This window comes from Dendrobates tinctorius, unplaced genomic scaffold (genome assembly GCF_039654945.1).
Source record: "Dendrobates tinctorius isolate UK_male_01 unplaced genomic scaffold, ASM3965494v1 ptg000022l, whole genome shotgun sequence".
In the NCBI taxonomy this organism is placed as follows: Eukaryota; Metazoa; Chordata; class Amphibia; order Anura; family Dendrobatidae; genus Dendrobates; species Dendrobates tinctorius.
In genome coordinates this window covers 30,602,969-30,623,770 of record NW_027361690.1, presented here as the reverse complement: position 1 = coordinate 30,623,770, position 20,802 = coordinate 30,602,969, and the positions used below count along the sequence as shown (strand labels likewise).

The 20,802-nt window shown below is 41.0% G+C and overlaps 1 long non-coding RNA gene across 1 annotated transcript in view; it reads right to left on the bottom strand.

Annotated features, from left to right (window-relative positions):
• LOC141083951 (uncharacterized) overlaps positions 1-20,576 on the bottom strand; it is a 184,923-nt gene extending 164,347 nt beyond the window's left edge. Inside the window, exon 1 of the long non-coding RNA XR_012230864.1 lies at positions 20,436-20,576. This is a non-coding gene — a long non-coding RNA (uncharacterized lncRNA). The remainder of the gene's footprint in view (positions 1-20,435) is intronic.
• Between the last annotated feature and the right edge of the window lie 226 nt (positions 20,577-20,802).

Sequence of the window (20,802 nt, the reverse complement as noted above, 5' to 3'; positions counted from 1 at the left end):
ATTATACTGTATAAGGTTCTGGTTTTATGTTTGTTGTGCCAAACAAAATTCAGAATAAACATAAAAAATGTTAATCTGTTATTTAGCTTTATTGTACATCCCTTGTGCCACTCAGAATGAGCCCATATAATTATACCAGTTTTAATCAAGGTTCTCTGAAAGAATAAATGGTTTGGTTTTATGACATCCATGATTGGATATAATGAGCCCAAAACTCATGAATACTTAGGTCTCCAGCATGTGCACATCATTAGGCGGACTCCTGAGCTTAACCCTTTCATTCCAAGCCTGTTTTCACCTTCCTATCCAGGCCAATTTTTTCAATTCTGACCACTGTCACTTTATGAGGTCATAACTGTGGAGCGCTTCAATATATTCCACTGATTCTGAGCCTGCTTTCTCGTTCGATATTGTACTTCACGATTGTGGTAAAATTTATTTGATATGACTTATGTTTATTTGTGATAAAATCAGAAATTTGGAGAAAATGTTTAAAATTGTGCAATTTTCAAGCTTTCAATTTTTATGCCTTTAAATCAGAGAGTCATAATACACACAAGTTAATAAATAACATTTCTTACACCAGCTTAGTTTTTTAAATATAATTTTTTTGTTAGGAAGTTGTAAGGGTTAAAAGTTGACCAGCAATTTCTCATTTATACAACAAAATTTACAAAACCATTTATTTTAGAGACCATATCCAATTTCAAGCGACTTTGAGAGGCCTATATGACAGAAAATACATAAAAGTGACACCATTCTAAAAACTGCACCCTTCAAGGTGCTCAAAACCACATTCAAGAAGTTTAGGTGTTTCACAGCAATTAATGGAATGTGGATAAACATTTAACTTTTTTTCCCAAGAATTTACTTTTGGACCCAATTTTTTTACAAGAGTAACAGGAGAAAATAGACCCCAACATTTGTTGTGTAATTTCTCCTGAGCATACCAATACCCCATATGTAGAGGAAAATCACTTTTTGTGCACACAGCAGAGCTTGGAAGGGAATCAGCGCCATTTGAATTTTTGAATGTAAAATTTGCTGGAATAATTAGCTGACACCATGTCGCATTTGGTGTGCCCTTGATGTGCCTAAACAGTGATACCATTTTGGAATCTAGACATGTCAGGGAACTTATCTAGATGTGTGGTGACCACCGTCAACCCCTAGGTGCTTGACAGAAGTTTATAACATTGAGCCGTGAAAAATTAAAAAAATCAAATTTTTCCCAAAAAAAAGTTTTTAGCCCCAAATTTCCCATTTTCATAAGGGTAACAGAAAAAATTCCACAATACAATTTGTTGTGAAATTTCTCTTGAATACGCTGACACCCAATATGTGGAGGAAAACAGCTCTTTGGGAGCATGGCAGGGCTCGGAAGGGAAGGAGCGCCATTTGACTTTATGAATGCAGAATTTGCTGGAATAATTAGTGGATGCCATGTTGTGTTTGAAGAACCCCTGATGTGCCTAAACAGTTGCAACCCCCCACAAGTGACATCATTTTGTAAACTTGACCCCTCTGGGAACTTATCTAGATGTGTAGTGAGCAACTTTGAACCCCCAGGTGCTTCATAGAAGTTTATAATATTGAGCCGTGAAAATAAACTTTGAACCCCCAGGTGCTTCATAGAAGTTTATAATATTGAGCCGTGAAAATAAAAAAAATCATATTTTTCCCACAAAAATGTTTTTTAGCCCCAAATTTTGCATTTTCACAAGGGTAACAGGAGAAAATGCACTCCAAAATTTGTTGTGCAATTTCTCCTGAGTATACCGATACCCCATATATGGTCGAAAACTACTTTTGAAGCACAGTGCAAAGCTCAGGAGGGAAGCAGTTCCATATTGAAGATTTAGCAGGACTGGTTTGAGGGTGTCATTTCACATCGGTAGAGTCCCTAAGGTGCCAGAAAAGCAGAACACCCCCCCAATGCATCTAGGGGTGTAGTGATCATATTGATTCCACAGGTGTGTCACAGAATTTTATAGCATTGGGCAGTGAAGGAAAAAAAGATTCAATTTTTACCAAGATTTTGTTTTAGCCAAAGATTTTACATTTTCATACTGGGAAATTGGTAAAAATGGCACCAAAATTGGTAAAAAAAAAAAATAGAAAAAAATGTGGCTGTACAGTGTTGTTGAGTGAAAATTGCAAACTGCCATTGTAGTGACCGTTACATTGTAGTGCCCAGTACGTTGTAGTGACCAGCTCATGATTATGAAGACACAGACCCGTAAATTAGGCAAGCTCTCATCGCTACAGAAGTGGTAAACATGTGGATGCTAAATGTGGTTTAGACACACTGGCGCTTAGAAAGGAGGGGGGCATTTGGATTTGGGGGGCGAGGAGCCATTTTGCTTTGCCAGAGCCATTGTACTACCAGTAATGTGGAATCCCTCTATATTTCTGTTAACAGATGATGCCCCGAATGGGGACTTTTTTGTGTGTGGATTGTGTTGAAGTTTTATTGGGAACATTTAGCATAACAATTAGGATCACATTTATCTGGCGCTCTTCACTGAGCACTTACTTTACTTACGTTTCTATCTAAATCTCCAAGTGACGTGATTCAGAAGAAACCCCCAATGGATCCATTTACTATAATGAGGCAGCAGTTTTACCCTGGAATCCATATGGCCTCTGTTCAGCGGTGTCCTTTTCAGAAGTGCACAAAACTGTGGTCAACCGCGCCTTTATGCATGCCTAAAAAGATGGACACCGCCAGATCACAGGTCCTACGGCATCCACAGTGCCTTCATCTTCCTCATTATAGGGGATCTTCCGCTGGGGTTCCATTTGAATCACATATTTCAGAGATTTACAGGGAAACCCCGGTCTAAACACTTAGTGCAGAGCACAGGATAAATGTGACCGAGCCTTACTGCGATCTTTGAGAGGCAGAATGAACAAATCAACAGAAGGTGAAGAATTGGTTTTATTTATTTTTTATGTTGCTCCTCATTCAGTATAAGTAATTAGATGACTTTATTCTTTGGGTCGATGTGATTACAGCGGTGTCAGAGTTATATTGGGTTTTTATGTTTGCTGCTGTGACACACTAAAAGACACATTTGATTACAAAAACTAGATTTTGCATACTCATATTTAAACTGGTATAATTTCTACATATTTCAGCCGACAGAATCATGTGACTTTTTGCGGGACGAGTTGACGTTTCTATTGGTACTTTTTTTGGGCAAATTACATTTTTTAATCGCTTTCTATTCCGATTTTTGGGAGGCAAAATGAGCAAAAAACAGCAATTCAGGAATTGTTTTTTGGAGGGTTTTTTTATGCCATTCCTCGTGTGGTAAAATTGATAAGGCAGCTTTATTATTCGGGTCAGCACGATTACAGCGATACTTCATTAATATTGTTTTCTCATGTTTTGCCGCTTTTACAAAATAAAAACTATTTTATACAAAGATAATTATTTTTGCATCGCTTTATTCTGAGAGCTGAATTTTCTTATTTTTCCACTGATGAAGCTGTATGGCGGCTTTTTTTTTGCGGGACAAGATTACATTTTCAGCTGTACTGTTTTAATTTACATTAGTTCTTTTGATCGCAGTATGATGGTAAAGCATAGTTTTTTGCCTCATAACAGTGGTGTGATAACATGGAAAGAGGGATGACTAGTCTGTGGAACTAACGCTCTCCATCGACTAGTGAAAACCCTCATTAGCATAACAGAAGATGAGGTTTTAAATGTTTTTTTAAAGCATTTATTTACCTGAATTATGTTATACAAGGATGGCGTTTAATCACACATTTATAAATTCTGCTGGATTGGAGAGCATGGGGGACCTGACAGGTTCCCTCTAAGTGTTAGAAATAATAAAGTGTAAATTTCTCGAAATCTACTCAGCAGGGGAATATTCTGAAATCAGTGAATGTCATTACTTCATCCAGCTAAAGAGAAGATGGCATAAAATAGTGACAGATTCCCTTTAAGTAATAAATACAGGAAAACTTATTAGGATATATTAGAAAGGTATTGGTGTAACGGTATGAACTGTATTATAGAAGCCTATGGGTGTGTGCACATGCTGCGGATTCTGCTGCGGATCCGCAGTGGATTTGGCTGCTCCGGATCCGCAGCAGTTTTTGCCACAGAGTACAGTACAATTATTCCCTATGGGAAATGGAAACCGCAGTGCAGACGCTGCGGAATTTTCCGGCCGGATTATCTGCGGTTTCTAAACCGCAGAAAGAATTGACATGTCGATTCTTTCTGCGGATTCCGCAGCGGTTTCCTATCTCCTCCATTGTGGAGATGGTGAAACCGCAGGGCCAAACCGCAGAATAATCCGCAGATTAACCGCAGGTCTTTTGACCTTCGGATTTATCTGCAGATTTTGCAAAATCCGCGCGGATGAATCTGCAGACCAATCCGCAGCGTGTGCACGTACCCTTAGACACACCTATCTCAGTTGCTGCTCTCTGCATAAGAAGCAACTGAGATTATATAATACTAGATGGTGGCCCGATTCTAACGCATCGGGTATTCTAGAATCTCTCTCTCCACGCCGCAGATCTCCCGATGGAGGTGTGCGTCGTTCAAATGCACTGACTGGTCGTGGCCGGCCGGGCGCGACCAATCAGCGCTGCGGAATTTCCGTTACAGACCGAATTAGACGATTATATAGTAGATGGACAACTAATGAATAAAGAAAGCTTGAATCATTTGTAATGGCTCAATACTATCTTTATTCATTCCTGAGCTGCTGTTATATTTTTACACTTTATCCTTAACTAGGGTTATGGCTAAGGATTAGTTTAGGATTAAGCTTAGTGTTTGGGATAGAGCTGCTAGGGTTACTGATAGGTGCAGCACAAACTAGTGTAATAAAATTATGTATTAAAAAAAGAAAAATATATAATGTATCAGGTAGGGAGAATGAGTCACAAGTTAAAGTCCAGGCGCTGGCACCCCCACTACACCACTGGTCCAGAGAAAATGTCATTTCTTGGAAACTATATACTAGCTTTCAAAAATTTAAAAAGAAATGTGCAATTTTTCATCCCAATCTGAATTCTGTTTATTTTTCACTGAAATAAAAATTACATCATGCTTCTATAGTAGTTGAAAAGTTTTGAGATAGTCTCCAGGGATAACAACAACAGATAGCAAACGCGATGTTTGGTATGTGCTAAGTGGCGGAAATGCAACATCAACAGCGATAAAATGAATAAAGCTAAAAAAACAGTACTCATTCACTGACATTTTCTGTAACAAAAAATTCATTATAAATGTATATTTACAGTATGAAGCAAGCATGACTGTTGGAGATTTCTCAAATATGTCACAGGGTGTATGCCCAAATAGTTCAAAAGTGTCATAGGACTTGACAATATTGATCAAAAATGTTCCCCATTTTTTTAATTCAATAGACATCAGGGGTGTACATAGAAAATCATGGTGCCTCATAACAAAAGTCCAAATTGCCCTGCCCCCACCTTCCCCCCCCAAAAAAAAAAATACGGCAGCATTAGATAGGGTGACAACACATAGGCACAGTCACATAAGACATGCCTTTTTAAAGACAGGGAAAAAGAAATGTATTATGACATGTATGGTTCTACCCATTATAATATCTCTTTTGTGGGCCCCCATATAGTACGATGCCCACCCATAGAGCATGATGCCCCCAGAGCACTTTATCCCACACACAGTATGGTGCCCCAACATTGATGCTCCCATAGGTCCCCCATACACAGCATGAGACAACAATGTCCCTAATATAGTATGATGCCCTAACAGTGAACCTTACACATTAGGATCCTCACACAGTTCCCCACACACATTCTGAGACCCCCATAGTGCCCATACACACAGTACAGAATGACAAAATAAAAAGTATATATCTTATTTTTCAAACTATAAGACACATTTTTTTAACAAGAAAAACTATTGTTAAAAACTGTGTGTCTTATAGTCTGGAGGCAGCATCCTGTGATGGAGAACACTGACAATGGGTCCACCCCGATCACAGAGAGAGCTGCTGTCTCTGCTCCTGCTGTACACTAATCTATATGATCGGTCCAGAGCAGGAGAGGAAGCCTTCCATTGGGCACAGAGGCTGCAGGAGCTGAGCAGCTGAAGGACCTTCTGCACCAATAATTTCAGGACCTTTCAGGTCATGTGACTGATCACATGACCTGAAGGTGCTTGAGTTAATCAAGTGGAAGGTCCTGAAACTGGTCTGCTGCAGCCTCTGTTCAGGTCGCAATCAGGAACTGCAGGATGTGGTAGTGTGTGTGCGTGTGTGTGTGTGTAAGTAAATGTGCCTGTAGCAGGACTGTGTGTGTGTCTATATGTGCATGTAGCAGAACTGTGTATGTCTGTGCATGTAGTAGTGTGCATGTAGCAGAACTGTATATGTCTATGTGCATGTAGCAGAGCTGTGTATGTCTACAGTTGTGGCCAAAAGTATTGACACCCCTGCAATTCTGTCAGAAAATACTCAGTTTCTTCCTGAAAATGATTGCAAACACATTTTTTGGTATTATTATCTTCATTTAATTTGTCTTAAATGAAAAAAACACAAAAAGAATTGTCCTAAAGCCAAATTGGATATAATTCCACACCAAACATAAAAAAGAGGGTGGACAAAAGTATTGGCACTGTTGGAAAAATCATGTGATGCTTCTCTAATTTGTGTAATTAACAGCACCTGTAACTTACCTGTGGCACCTAACAGGTGTTGGCAATAACTAAATCACACTTGCAGCCAGTTGACATGGATTAAAGTTGACTCAACCTCTGTCCTGTGTCCTTGTGTGTACCACATTGAGCATGGAGAAAAGAAAGAAGACCAAAGAACTGTCTGAGGACTTGAGAAACTAAATTGTGAGGAAGCATGAGCAATCTCAAGGCTACAAGTCCATCTCCAAAGACCTGAATGTTCCTGTGTCTACCGTGCGCAGTGTCATCAAGAAGTTTAAAGCCCATGGCACTGTGGCTAACCTCCCTAGATGTGGACAGAAAAGAAAAATTGACAAGAGATTTCAATGCAAGATTATGCGGATGTTGGATAAAGAACCTCGACTAACATCCAAACAAGTTCAAGCTGCCCTGCAGTCCGAGGGTACAACAGTGTCAACCCGTACTATCCGTCGGCGTCTGAATGAAATGGGACTGTATGGTAGGAGACCCAGGAAGAGCCCACTTCTTACCCCGAGACATAAAAAAGCCAGGTTGGAGTTTGTCAAAACTTACCTGAAAAAGCCTAAAACGTTTTGGAAGAATGTTCTCTGGTCAGATGAGACAAAAGTAGAGCTTTTTGGGCAAAGGCATCAACATAGAGTTTACAGTAGAAAAAAAGAGGCATTCAAAGAAAAGAACACGGTCCCTACAGTCAAACATGGCGGAGGTTCCCTGATGTTTTGGGGTTGTTTTGGGGTTGCTTTGCTGCCTCTGGCACTGAACTGCTTGACCGTGTGCATGGCACACATGCTACCAACAAATTTTGCAGCATAATGTAGGGCCCAGTGTGAGAAAGCTGGGTCTCCCTCAGAGGTCATGGGTCTTCCAGCAGGACAATGACCCAAAACACACTTCAAAAAGCACTAGAAAATGGTTTGAGAGAAAGCACTGGAGACTTCTAAGGTGGCCAGCAATGAGTCCAGACCTGAATCCCATAGAACACCTGTGGAAAGATCTAAAAATGGCAGTTTGGAGAAGGCACCCTTCAAATATCAGGGACCTGGAGCAGTTTGCCAAAGAAGAATGGTCTAAAATTCCAGCAGAGCATTGTAAGAAACTCATTGATGGTTACCGGAAGCGGTTGGTCGCAGTTATTTTGGTTAAAGGTTGTGCAACCAAGTATTAGGCTGAGGGTGCCAATTCTTTTGTCTGGCCCATTTTTGGAGTTTTGTGTGAAATGATCAATGTTTCGCTTTTTACTTCATTCTCTTTTGTGTTTTTTCATTTAAGACAAATTAAATGAAGATAATAATACCAAAGAATCTGTGTTTGCAATCATTTTCAGGAAGAAACTGAGTATTATCTGACAGAATTGCAGGGGTGTCAATACTTTTGGCCACGACTGTATGTGCATGTAGCAGAGCTCTGCATGTCTATGTCCATGTAGAAGATCTGTATGTCTATGTCCATGTAGTGTGCATGTAGCAGAGCTGCGTATGTCTATATGTATGTAGTGTGCATGTAGCAGAGCTGTGTATATCTTTGTGCATGCAGTGTGCATGTAACAGAGCTGTGTAGGTCTGTGTTCATGTAGTGTGCATGTAGCAGGGCTGTGTATGTCTATGTGCATGTAGTGTGCATGTAGCAGAGCTGTGTATGTCTATGTGCATGTAGTGTGCATGTTTCGCAGAGCTGTGTATGTCTATGTGCATGCAGTGTGCATGTAGCAGTGCTGTGTATGTCTTTGTGCATGTAGTGTGCATGCAGCAGAGCTCTGTGTGTATAATACACATTGTACAGAGACAATAACAATAGATTTATTACCTCCCTATTCTACCCTAGCACATTAACATTAGTGATAACGACCCCTCCACTTTACACTGCTAGGGAAATTTTAATTAATGTTTTTCCTATTTTCTGCTGTCTAAAGCTGGGGTGCGTCTTATGGTGCATCTTATAGTCTGAAAAATACAGTATCCACCTAGCCTTGTTCTCCGGATGAGCTGCTCTGGTCTATGCTGTCTGTGGCTCTGCACAGCAGGTGAGATCTGGAGATGTCATCATGTCGCCTGTGCTGAGACTCAGATGCAGAGGCTGAATGGTGGGGCAGAGAGCTGATGGCCCCTGGTCCACCATTATATTTAACTGTATGTGCAAGCTGAGAATTCAAATATTGCTGAAATCAAGACACCAAGCAAGGATGATAAGATACCACTTGTTCCCCCACCATCTCACAGGTCTTATAGTGACAGCAGGGTTTGCCATTATTGCAGTATGCCGCTGCTAGACACGTTAGACCTTGGGCTATACTCTATTTGAAACTATCAAGATAAGGAGAAATGGCTATGGTATGCAATGCACATCATATATCCCATTTTCCATGGTCAATACTCCCCTCTATTTTCATTCAGCAAATTATTTTGCTAATTACATTGCTTTTCACGTGATCTTTATTTTAGTTTTTAGATAAACACAGTTATGGATCCACACTCACCCAGCCAAGGGATTGCTCTGACAAAGCCTTTTAAGGTAGGAATATACTGTAGAATGCAGATTAGTGCCCCTCCAGGAGTAAAGGGCCTGTCACACTAAGCGATATCGCTAGCAATATCGCTATAACGTCACTGGTTTTGTGACGTTATAGCGATATTGCTAGCGATATCGCTATGTCTGATACTTACCTCCGACCGGCTCCCCCGCTGATTATCGCTGATCGCGCGAGAACGCCCTGGGCCGTTTCCTGCTGGGCTTCCTGTGGCGCCGATGAGCGACGCGTGGACGCGGGCGGGAGGACATCAGGATCGCCTCGTCTGACAGGTAAGTAGCGACCCCTGACCCCTGCTATGTCGCTGGTGAGATCTGCCTGTGTGGCAGCTCACTAGCGACCACTTAGCGATGCACCAGCGATCCTTGACCGCGTCATATCGCTGGTCGGGATCGCTGGCGCATCGCTAAGTGTGACAGTACCTTAAGAAAGCTATAGTGTCACCTACTGGAGATAACTACACAGGTTATACTGGCTGTCTAAGTTAGACGCCTTAACTTCTTGCTTAAACCACGAGATGGTGTAGGGACACCTGTTTGTACCTGGGGAAAAGACTATACAGCAGCATCATTCTCCTCAGTTAGGATTATACCATCACCCCCAAGGACAAAATCTGCAAGGAGTTTGTATGTTCTCCCTGTGTTTGTGTGAACTTCCTTCAGCTACATTGCTTTCCTCCCACACTCCAATGATATACTGATAGGCAATCTAGATTGTGAGCCCCAATGGGAACAGTGATGATAATGTCTGTAGATTGCTGCGGCATTAATGGCGCTATATAACATAGAAAAACAAATAAACAGTAATATAATAGACTGATACCATGTATTTGGCTCCCTGTAATGGTATGAAATATGCTAAGGCATTTACATCTCTATAAGGCTAGTTTCACAGTAGCGTATGGAGGAGCTGCGGAGGGATGCAGACTTCCTCAGTGAAGCTCTGTCCACTGCAGCGCCTCCTCCGTTCAGCTCCGCCTCTGTCGGCATACAGCCTGCGTACCCCCTATCTTTAGCATTGGGTACGCCGGCCATGCCGATGTATGCGGATGCCTCCGCATGCGTCTTTTTGATGGTACGGTGACCACAACAAAATGCACCACGAGCAATCGGCGCAGGTCGCCTCACCGTCAAAAAGACGCATGCGGAGGCATCCACATGGCCTGCATGCCCAATTTTAAAGATAGGGTACGCAGGCCGCATGCCGACGGAGGTGGAGCTGAACGGAGGAGGCACGGCAGTGGGTGGAGCTTCATGGAGGAAGTCCGCATCCCTCCGCAGCTCCTCCATACGCTAGTGTGAAACTAGCCTAAACAGCTTGTGTTGGATGATTTTGTGACACTAATAAGAGCATTTTGTGACCATCACTTAATATTTAAGTCATTAAAATATCTGGTAATTCAGTGTTACAGAAATGCAAATTTAAGGAAATCTACACCACTTGCTTCTTACAGCCCTGTATATTATTTTATAACTTTGCGTGTCCATTTTTGATGCCGCAAATTTTATCTTGGTAGTCTCTCCAGATTAATAAATGTTCTTGATGACCTCTTACCCCTTTCCTCAAGGCAATGTTGCCTTTGTCTTAGAGCGGGTGGCATGTGTTTCAAAAAGGTTTCATAGATCTTAAGCAATAACCCAAACAAAAGTTGAAAGGAAAGATGAAAATAACAAGTGTGTGGTCCATCTGCCAGGCATTTGTTAAAAACATTTGTTATTGTAATGATATTGTGTTTGCACAAGTCATATCTGATGTCTACCCTTACTTGTTTCTATATTAAGCACAGCAGTTCATGAATTTTTGTAATATTGTTAATTATTCATTGACCAAACGACAATTACTGATTAACCTTAATATTTTCTACCATGAAACTCTATGGTTTTACAAGACATTACTTCATATTGCAGTATGTGGACATTAAGTAACCATACTCACTCACTGATACATCCACCTAAACTTTCAAAAACCTGAAATAATTTTAGATCCTGTGGTACACAGCAATCCATGGACCATTATTGCCTTTATTCTCATTCCTACAAGCAAAAAAAAAAAGAACTGTCCATTCTAAGCATTTCTGTTAGCTTAAGCCCCCTTCACACATAGCGAGATCGCTAGCGATATCGCTAGCGCGTCACCGATTTTGTGACACAACAGCGATATCGGTAGCGATCTCGCTACATGTGAAACTTACCTCCAACCCGGCTCCCCGCTGGATATCGCTGATCGCGCGAGATCGGCCTGGTCCATTTCTCGTTGCCGGCTTCCTGCTGGCGCCGACGAGCGACTCCATGGACGCAGGAGGAAGACGTCACCCTCGCTGCGTGTGACAGGTAAGTATCGACCGCCGACCTCTGCTGCATCGCTGGTGAGATCTGCCTGTTTGGCAGCTCACTAGCGACCATTTAGCGATGCACCAGCGATCCTGACCGGGTCATATCGTGGTCGGGATCGCTGGTGCATCGCTAAATATAACAGGGCCTTTATTTTCTGTAAGGGAACATATAAAGATGCCTCTGAAGAAAGCCAAATTGTCATCAAAAAGTTACATCCGCCATAGAGGTATGGCATAATATTGAGACGCAATGCCTTAATCCTTCTTTGAAGGAAAAATCCAGTCAAAATATTATTCTTAAATTTAATAGACACATCAGAGAAGATTGCATTGGTGAAGTCTGGGATCTCAGACCTATGCTGATTTCGGGTATGTATTGGCCTATAGAGCATTTCAATGCTTTTTAGCACTCTAGTACTGAAAATCTGACACAACATTTTGGGCACACGGTCATGGATTTAAATTCTTCTTTGCTTTACTGTTCAACAATAGAAATCTCTGAGCAGAGCCCAAAGGATTTAGGTACTTAATAGATCTGTTCATCCAGGAAATCAGTTGAGGCCGGAGATTACAGGTTCTACAAACTAATAGAATTACTAGGAAACCAGAACGAAGGCGGACAGTTTATAAAAAAAAATGTAGAGAAGTATTTCTTTAATTATAATCGAGATAACTTTATACTTGCCCAGTGATCAGAATACGTGTAGAATTAATGATCAGTAATTGACAAAAACAAGAAGATCTTCTGATGTAAGGGTTCAAGCTAGTAAATAAAACTAAACTAGTAACAAGTAATAGAAACCATTGGTGCTTTATCCCTTGCTCATTCCACCCTGTAGGCCGATGATCTAATGTACACTCACTGGCCACTTTATTAGGTACACCATGCTAGTAACGGGTTGGACCCCCTTTTGCCTTCAGAACTGCCTCAATTCTTCGTGGCAGAGATTCAACAAGGTGCTGGAAGCATTCCTCAGAGATGTTGGACCATATTGACATGATGGCATCACACAGTTGGCGCAGATTTGTCGGCTGCACATCCCTGATGCGAATCTCCCGTTCCACCACATCCCAAAGATGCTCTATTGGATTGAGATCTGGTGACTGAGGAGGCCATTTGAGTACAGTGAACTCATTGTCATGTTCAAGAAACCAATCTGAGATGATTCGAGCTTTATGACATGGCGCATTATCCTGCTGAAAGTAGCCATCAGATGCCTGTTCTTAGCTGAGAGGAGTGGTACCCAGTGTGGTCTTCTGCTGCTGTAGCCCATCTGCCTCAAAGTTCAACGCACTGTGCGTTCAGAGATGCTCTTCTGCCTACCTTGGTTGTAACGGGTGGCAATTTGAGTCACTGTTGCCTTTCTATCAGCTCGAACCAGTATGCCCATTCTTCTCTGACCTCTGGCATCAACAAGGCATTTCCGGCCACAGAACTGCCGCTCACTGGATTTTTTTTCTTTTTCGGACCATTCTCTGTAAACCCTAGAGATGGTTGTGCGTGAAAATCCCAGTAGATCAGCAGTTTCTGAAATACTCAGACCAGCCCTTCTGGCACCAACAATCTTGCCACGTTCAAAGGCACTCAAATCACCTTTCTTCCCCATACTGATGCTCGGTTTGAACTGCAGAAGATTGTCTTGACCATGTCTACATGCCTAAATGCACTGAGTTGCCGCCATGTGATTGGCTGATTAGAAATTAAGTCTTAACACACAGTTGGACAGGTGTACCTAATAAAGTGGCCAGTGAGTGTATATGCCAGAAGTTTAGTGACAGAGCTCCTATGTTATCCTGAAGATAGTATGCTGCCATAGGTATTCACCCGTAGTTTGCTTCCCTCCCTTAATGGAAAATAAACACTTGCCATGTTGGTATCTGGTAGCCATGTGAGTTTTCATTGGCTAGCATTCAACGGATAGCGCTCGACCCAAGGATTTCAATGAGGCCATGCACATGTTCAATCTTTTCCTGTGACCAAGTGGTCCGAGGAAAGAAGTGGCAGTATGTCTGATTTGCCTCCGACAATCGTAACAAACTCTGCCATTAAAGTCTATGGGTCAGTGAAAAAAATTGGACCGTACTCGGATAACATTGGAATGCGGTCTCAAATTCACAGACATGTAGTAGTAGAGCACGGCACTCCTGACAGCAGGTGCACAAGTAGGAGCCCAAACCATAGAATAACATCTATGAAGAACTGGTCACTCAAATGATGTACAACAAAGAAGATTTGTTTGCAGTCCACAGTGAAAACAAAGACGATATGTTTGCAGTCCACAGTGAACATATAGGACGTTTCGGTCTCAGTTTAGAAAGTGCAAATAACACTAAAGGTATGGCACCATGCTGACTTCTATGGGTGCTATACCTTTAGTGGTATTCCCATTTTCCAGACGCCCTGATCAAACGCTGATCAGAGTGTGATCATTTAATCAGACCAATTTTTTCAGATGATGGAAAACCGGTTGTGTGACCCTAGTCTAACAGTGAAAATAGGGTAATCTAATACAATATATGAAAACAAACTTGCCATGTACATTTTTGTCTGTACCAGTATTTGCATACTTTTGGAATATTACTCACGTTGTTTGACAATGAACATAAAATTAAATATTTGTCAATCACAAAATTCCATCGTTCTTTCTTTTATTCTACACTGACAGTATGGAGTATCCTTAGCTGTCAAACCTGAATGCCCCAAGATTAATCTCTGTTCATGACAAGACTGAAGCATTTTAGTGCCTGATTTACAGATATAAGCTGTGTGCGCTGGTCCCTTGGTGTACCCATGACTCTTGACACTAATGTCTGTCTGTTTTACAATTAAGGCCGGTCAGAGGAAACTAATTAAAATTCTCAAGTCCCAAGAAACCTGTGTGAATTAAAATTATATAAAGTTAGCATATCATTGTTTACTGTGGTCCTACCAAATCTCCAGAGTCTTTTGTTACTGTGGTTACTTACTGCTCCAGGCTCGGAGGAGACATTTATTTGATCTCCCAAACACATTAGGGGCACAATCATGTACTTTTTTATTGACTCGATCTTTTCTCCACCTTTGTTTATCCTTGGATTATTGGCACACATAATTAAGTTACAGTTCAAGGGGGTTATCATGATGTAGCCAAGAAACGGTTGCTAGTCTTCAAAACAAGTGACACATTATTTAGAGTAAAGCCCTCGTTACACACTGCGATATCGCTAGCAATATCGCTGTAAAGTCACCGATTTTGTGACGTTGCAGCGATATTGCTAGCGATATCGCTGCATGTGATACTTACCTCCGACCGGCTCCCCCGCTGGTTATCGCTGATCGCGCAAGAAGCTCCTGGACCATTTCTCGTTTTCAGCTTCCTGCGGCGCTTCCTGTGGAGCCGGCGAGTGACGCGTGGAGCCGGGCGGGAGGACATCAGGATCGCCTTGTCTGACAGGTAAGTAGCGACCCCCGACCCCAGCGATGTCGCTGGTGAGATCTGCCTGTGTGGCAGCTCACTAGCGACCACCTAGCGATGCACCAGCGATCCTGAACGCGTCATATCGCTAGTCGGGATCGCTGGTGCATCGCTAGGTGTAACGGTACCCTAATCCGTCTAGTAGAGATCTGAATATAGAATCAAAATTTCAGGTACAGAAAGGTCATAATTAATGTCAGTGACGTTTTACAGGAATAGATGACCTGTGTAGGGCAATGAGTAACAAAAAATACATGTGGGAGAGCATGTAAGAAGCGGGCCATGAATTGTAGCCCCCGTGTCACATTTGTGGTTTGTGGTGGATAATGCTTATCGGGCCTCATTCATCAAAACTGTCTGAAGGTCCATTTACACTACAGGATTGTGGTGAATGAGAGTTCCTAGGAAGGTTTGTTCATGGTAATCGTGCAGTCTAAACAGGCGACAGAATGCTCCTTCATTGGTTGAAATGATCTTTTGTGCTGCATAATAGACCATCGTTCTTGGCTTCATCCTGTGTATATAAGACTCGGGTTAGTGACAACAATGGCCTCCAATGCACTTTGATGATCTCTGAAGCCGCCTCAGCCTGTAAGCGTAAATGATTCATTACTGCAAAACTGTCTTTGTTGCCCATAGCAACCGATTGAAGCTCAGCTGTCAGTGTAAAAAATGAATGAGACTTGTATCTTTGCCTGCCAACCATGTCATCTCTTTTTGGAGTGGAGTAGTGCTGTGTAAAAGTGTCCAATGTGCCATATTCAATACATCCAAAAATTGTGATAGTACATACAGATTCATTCACAGAAACATGGGACTGTTTTATGACTAAATGACTAAGTATGGAATGGACAAGGCAACTGTTAGGTGGATTCATAACTGGCTTAGTGATCGGACCCAAAGAGTGGTTGTAAATGGCTGCACATCCAGTTGGAAGAATGTCTCAAGTGGGGTACCACAGGGCTCTGTCCTGGGCCCTGTATTGTTCAACATCTTTATCAACGATTTAGATGAAGGAATTGAGGGTAAACTGATTAAATTTGCTGATGACACAAAGCTAGGAGGGATAGCTAATACTAGAGAAGAGAGAGAGAGGATTCAAAAAGATTTAAATAAACTGGAGAAGTGGGCAGCAACTAACAGAATGGTATTTAACAGGGAGAAATGCAAAGTACTTCATCTGGGCAATAAAGATGAAAAAAGCATATATAGAATGGGAGGAATAGGGCTAAGTGACAGCACATGTGAAAAAGACTTGGGTATACTAATAGATCACAGACTGAATATGAGTCAACAGTGTGATGCAGCAGCAAAAAAGGCAAATGCAATTCTAGGATGTATTAACAGAAGCATACAGTCTAGATCACGTGAAGTAATTATTTCCCTCTACTCCTCTTTGGTCAGACCTCATCTGGAATATTGTGTCCAATTTTGGGCACCACATTTTAAAAAAGACATCAACAAACTGGAGCAAGTTCAGAAAAGAGCGACCAGAATGGTGACCGGTCTGCAAATCCTGTCTTATGAGGAAAGGTTGCAGGATTTGGGAATGTTTAGTTTGCAAAAGAGAAGACTGAGAGGAGACTTAATAGCTGTCTACAAATATCTAAAGGGCTGTCACATTGTAGAAGGATCAACTTTATTCTCATTTGTACAAGGAAAGACTAGAAGCAATGGGATGAAGCTGAATGGGAGGAGACACAGATTAGATATTAGAAAAAACTTTTTGACAGTTAGAGTGATCAATGAGTGGAACAGGCTGCCACGAGAAGTGGTGAGTTCTCCTTCAATGGAAGTCTTCAAACAGAGGCTGGACAGACATCTAACTGGGATGATTTAGCGAATCCTGCTTTGAGCAGGGGGTTGGACCAGATGGCCCAGGAGGTCCCTTCCAACTCTACGATTCTATGATTCTATGATTAATCAATCTCAGGACTTTCTCATTCTTGTAAAAGTCAGTGCCCAAAATGTTAGGTACTTTAGGGGCTGAAGCTCATTTTCTTAGCAGAAAATGCAGACGATGATCATATTACTATATTCCACTATAAAGGAATCAAACAGAAACATCTCGTCTTGCCTTTATAACTGCACAATACTGTAGATACAACCATAATGATAGAATAGATGCAAACATACCACGTGACTATCCAAATTCTGTCAATACATGTCAAAAAAATCGAAATGTTACCCGTAATATATGGGTCAGAGGAATGGATCTGGGCACCGGGGCCATTTATGCCCTTGTGTCAGTAACCCTACTTTAGGAATTTATCGGATCTTAGAGACAATATTCACACTGTGGAGCATCCACATAATGCAGTGATGGCGGCAGATGCAAAAGGATTACAACTCACATTGGAAAGTAAGAAAGGTTCATGGGAGGGCAATACATTGTGCAGTGGCGTCTCAAAAGCACGGGACCATGACATTCTTTGTACATGAAGGGGTGGATGTCACAGAGGAAGTAGGATTGATATCACCGGAAGGGAAAAGTTCTCTATGTAAGAGGTTTATAAGCAGAAAAAATGATTATCTATGTATAAAGTGGTAGGAAGTTTCTGGTATATCTGATGATACTTCAGAAGGAGAGTCCTAATAGCAAACCACAGGGTTGGCTGAAAATAAAAGTTGACCCTCTCAGTATATTTTAACCTCCATACATCATAATACTGGTCCTAGAATCAGTATATAAAATAGTAGTCATATGCATACTAGACCATCACATTAAAATAATTCACAGCTTATCAGTCACATAATATAACATAAAAAAATAGGTAACCATTATTGGAATTAGCAGATTATAGTGTGTCTTGCTCCCTCTATAATGCAGGGGGATAGAGGGCCTGTGACAGCAGGCGCTGCAAGCAAGTTCCCAGTCTGATCGCCAGTTCAGCTGTCACACTACATACTGGGAGACAAGAAACCTCTGCTAACCGAACAGCTGTCTTCTTTAATGGATTGCCCAGTTCATTGCATCCAGACACCATTTTTTTTTCTTCAGAGCTGAAATCTGCTTTGCACACTCCAGTGTGAGTTCTAATTCATGCTCGCCTGGAGGGGGCGAAGATGGAGGTCACACTGAATACCTCATTCGGCATAAAATGGGCACAGAAATCACATTGTCTACTCTTCACCATGCTCTTTTTACACAATTGATCAATGCGGGGAGATCTTAACAACAGATTACAGTCCAGCCGCTAGATGTGACATGAGTCTTCAGAAGCCATGCATAATATCACTGGGCCGATCTGCAGTATCAGAACAAGACCGATATCTATATCTTTGTACTGTGTTAGCCAGTAGATAGAAACAGAACCATGATTCATCAAAACATGCCACGCAACAAGCATTAAAACGAGATGCGAGAAAACGGGCTATGGTTGAGAATCCAAAATGTGAATGTATGTAACTCATATGCATATGAGAGGGCTTCTTATCTCCGTAATCTCTCAGCAGTGATGGGAGCTGGGGGGCGCTCCGCCAAGGTTAGCATTCTGCGTTACAGAACAATAGCGGCATGTGGTGCCTTTCATGGGACTAATGCCAGTTTCTTGCTGCAGGTGCACTCGTAGTGTGACCACGGGAGAGAAGCAATAACCGACATCCTTTCCCATTCAATTCATAGTCAAAAGAGTGTTTCTAATTCACTAAATTCACTAGTTAGACTGCTAAGCCCGGCCCATATGGTAGCCACTTGGCACAGAAAATCATGCTGTACAGTAGGGAAGTCAGCATGCTCTCTGACTACTCATCAATGTAGTCTAAACTGATGTATATTCTCTGCCGTAATGTGCATTTTATGTTATCTGAACAGTATAGAATTGGACTCAGAGGACACTCATTTTGTCTAATTGCTATACAACACTTAAACAGTAATATTAATCTTCTGTTAAAATAAGTATGCCCCAAGCAGGAGGACATTTTATTGTATAACACAGATATTTTAGATTTGCTCTGAAATTTTATCCTTCATTCTATATATAAGTCTTACAATACGTCATATTAAAATAGCAAAAGAAAAAAAGAAAAATAAATTGCATTATTTTATTTATTATAAATTCATATAACGGATAACCAGTTTGGATTCTGTTTTATTTAAATTTTCGTAAAAGGAGCACTCCAGCAATCTTTTTGTGGACATATAAAGCTAATTTGCCAGCAGTAATCTAGCTGTGTAATTTGTGTCGTCCCATCTTATTTTCATTGATACATGCTCACACATTCATCATGGACAGCTGTGTCATGTGATTTCCAGTCTGACTAATACATGCTTTCATGTGTGGAGAGCATTTCAGTCTCTAATTTATTGTGAGCGATCAAATCCCTTCTGGTAGCTCCGTCCCCTCTCCATCAATCTTTACCCTCAATGTCCACCAAGCAGCTAAAGATATCAGTGGAGATTTATGAAACTGTCAAAGAGAAAAACTTGTTTTGTCATAGAAGCTAATCAAAAAGTAACTTTAATTTTGTATTCTGTTCTTGAAAAAGAATATAATAGCTGAAATGTACAATAAAGACATTTTTTTCATTTAGACAGTTTCATACAGTATATATGCCCTACATCTTGTGCAGTAGTTTTAGTAAAAGTGATATAACAGGGGAGCTGTAAAAAAATAAGGACTCTGACTTTGTGAGATGTAGCTTCACACAGCTAAGAGCTGACAGGGAGAAACTTATCACCAGCAGGAGGCACGGAATACAAATTGAAGCTCCATTACATAGAATAGCCTTATACCGAGACTATGAAAAATCCAGTGGAGACCACATGGTTTATTAATGGTTGCAAAGGGGGAAGTCAGAAGTGGACACAGACAGAAGAGGGCCCCTGTGAAATAGCAATAAAATTTGCAGTCCAATAGCTCATCATAATGTTCAATTCCACCCGCTTTGGAGGTGAAAGTGGACATTGGTTGCACCAATGGGATGACCATCTCTCAAGGAAATTGACAAATGCATGCAAAAATTTGAGACTGTTTGAAAAGAACCTAAATATCGTTTTATTGAGTATGACTTTATTTTATGACTTTGTGTGTTTTCTTTCTCTCATTTACAGAGTAATATCAAACACGTAGGTGGAACATACAAATTGGATAAAAAAATACAGGTTTCACGGAGGATTACAGGAAGTCTGGTATGTAGAGCATTAACCAATATACAATGTTTGTAGCTTTACCATTGCAAGGACCTCTTAAACATAAGACCCAATTTATTTGTACATTTCCTCAATTCATATTTACTTCACAAGTTTTCATGATCCCAGCTCATAAATGTCTCTGAACCACAGATAAAATTGCTTTAAACTCATTGCAATCTAGTAACAATAAGCTAACAAAGAGAATATCCTAAAACAAATGTATCTGCCTCACTGAATTGCAGCATCAGTGTGCTATTAGATACAAGTCTGTGCTAATGCATCCTTATAGAAAACGAAGAAAATTATTAACTTACATATTGATCCAGAGTCTATGTGCTTGCGGAAGACATTTCTTTGTGAAGAGCCTGTAAATCCATCTAGTCTATGGTTGCCAAACAGTATAATATTATAGAGAATACAGTGACAATGCACATGTAGCACTCAGCTACCAAGTACAGGAGGACAAAGAGGATATGAGTCACCTAGATGCAACACACAATAAGAGCATAGTCATGAGTAATCTAAAAGACACACTACATCTGCTTTCATAGAAAGACATACACTATGGCTAAAATGGACAGACTTGTTTAGGCATCAGTTTAGATATATTTATTTGTTTGCTAAATGTGGCACCATATGAAAAAGTAACACACACATTATAGGGAACCTGACAGTTGATAC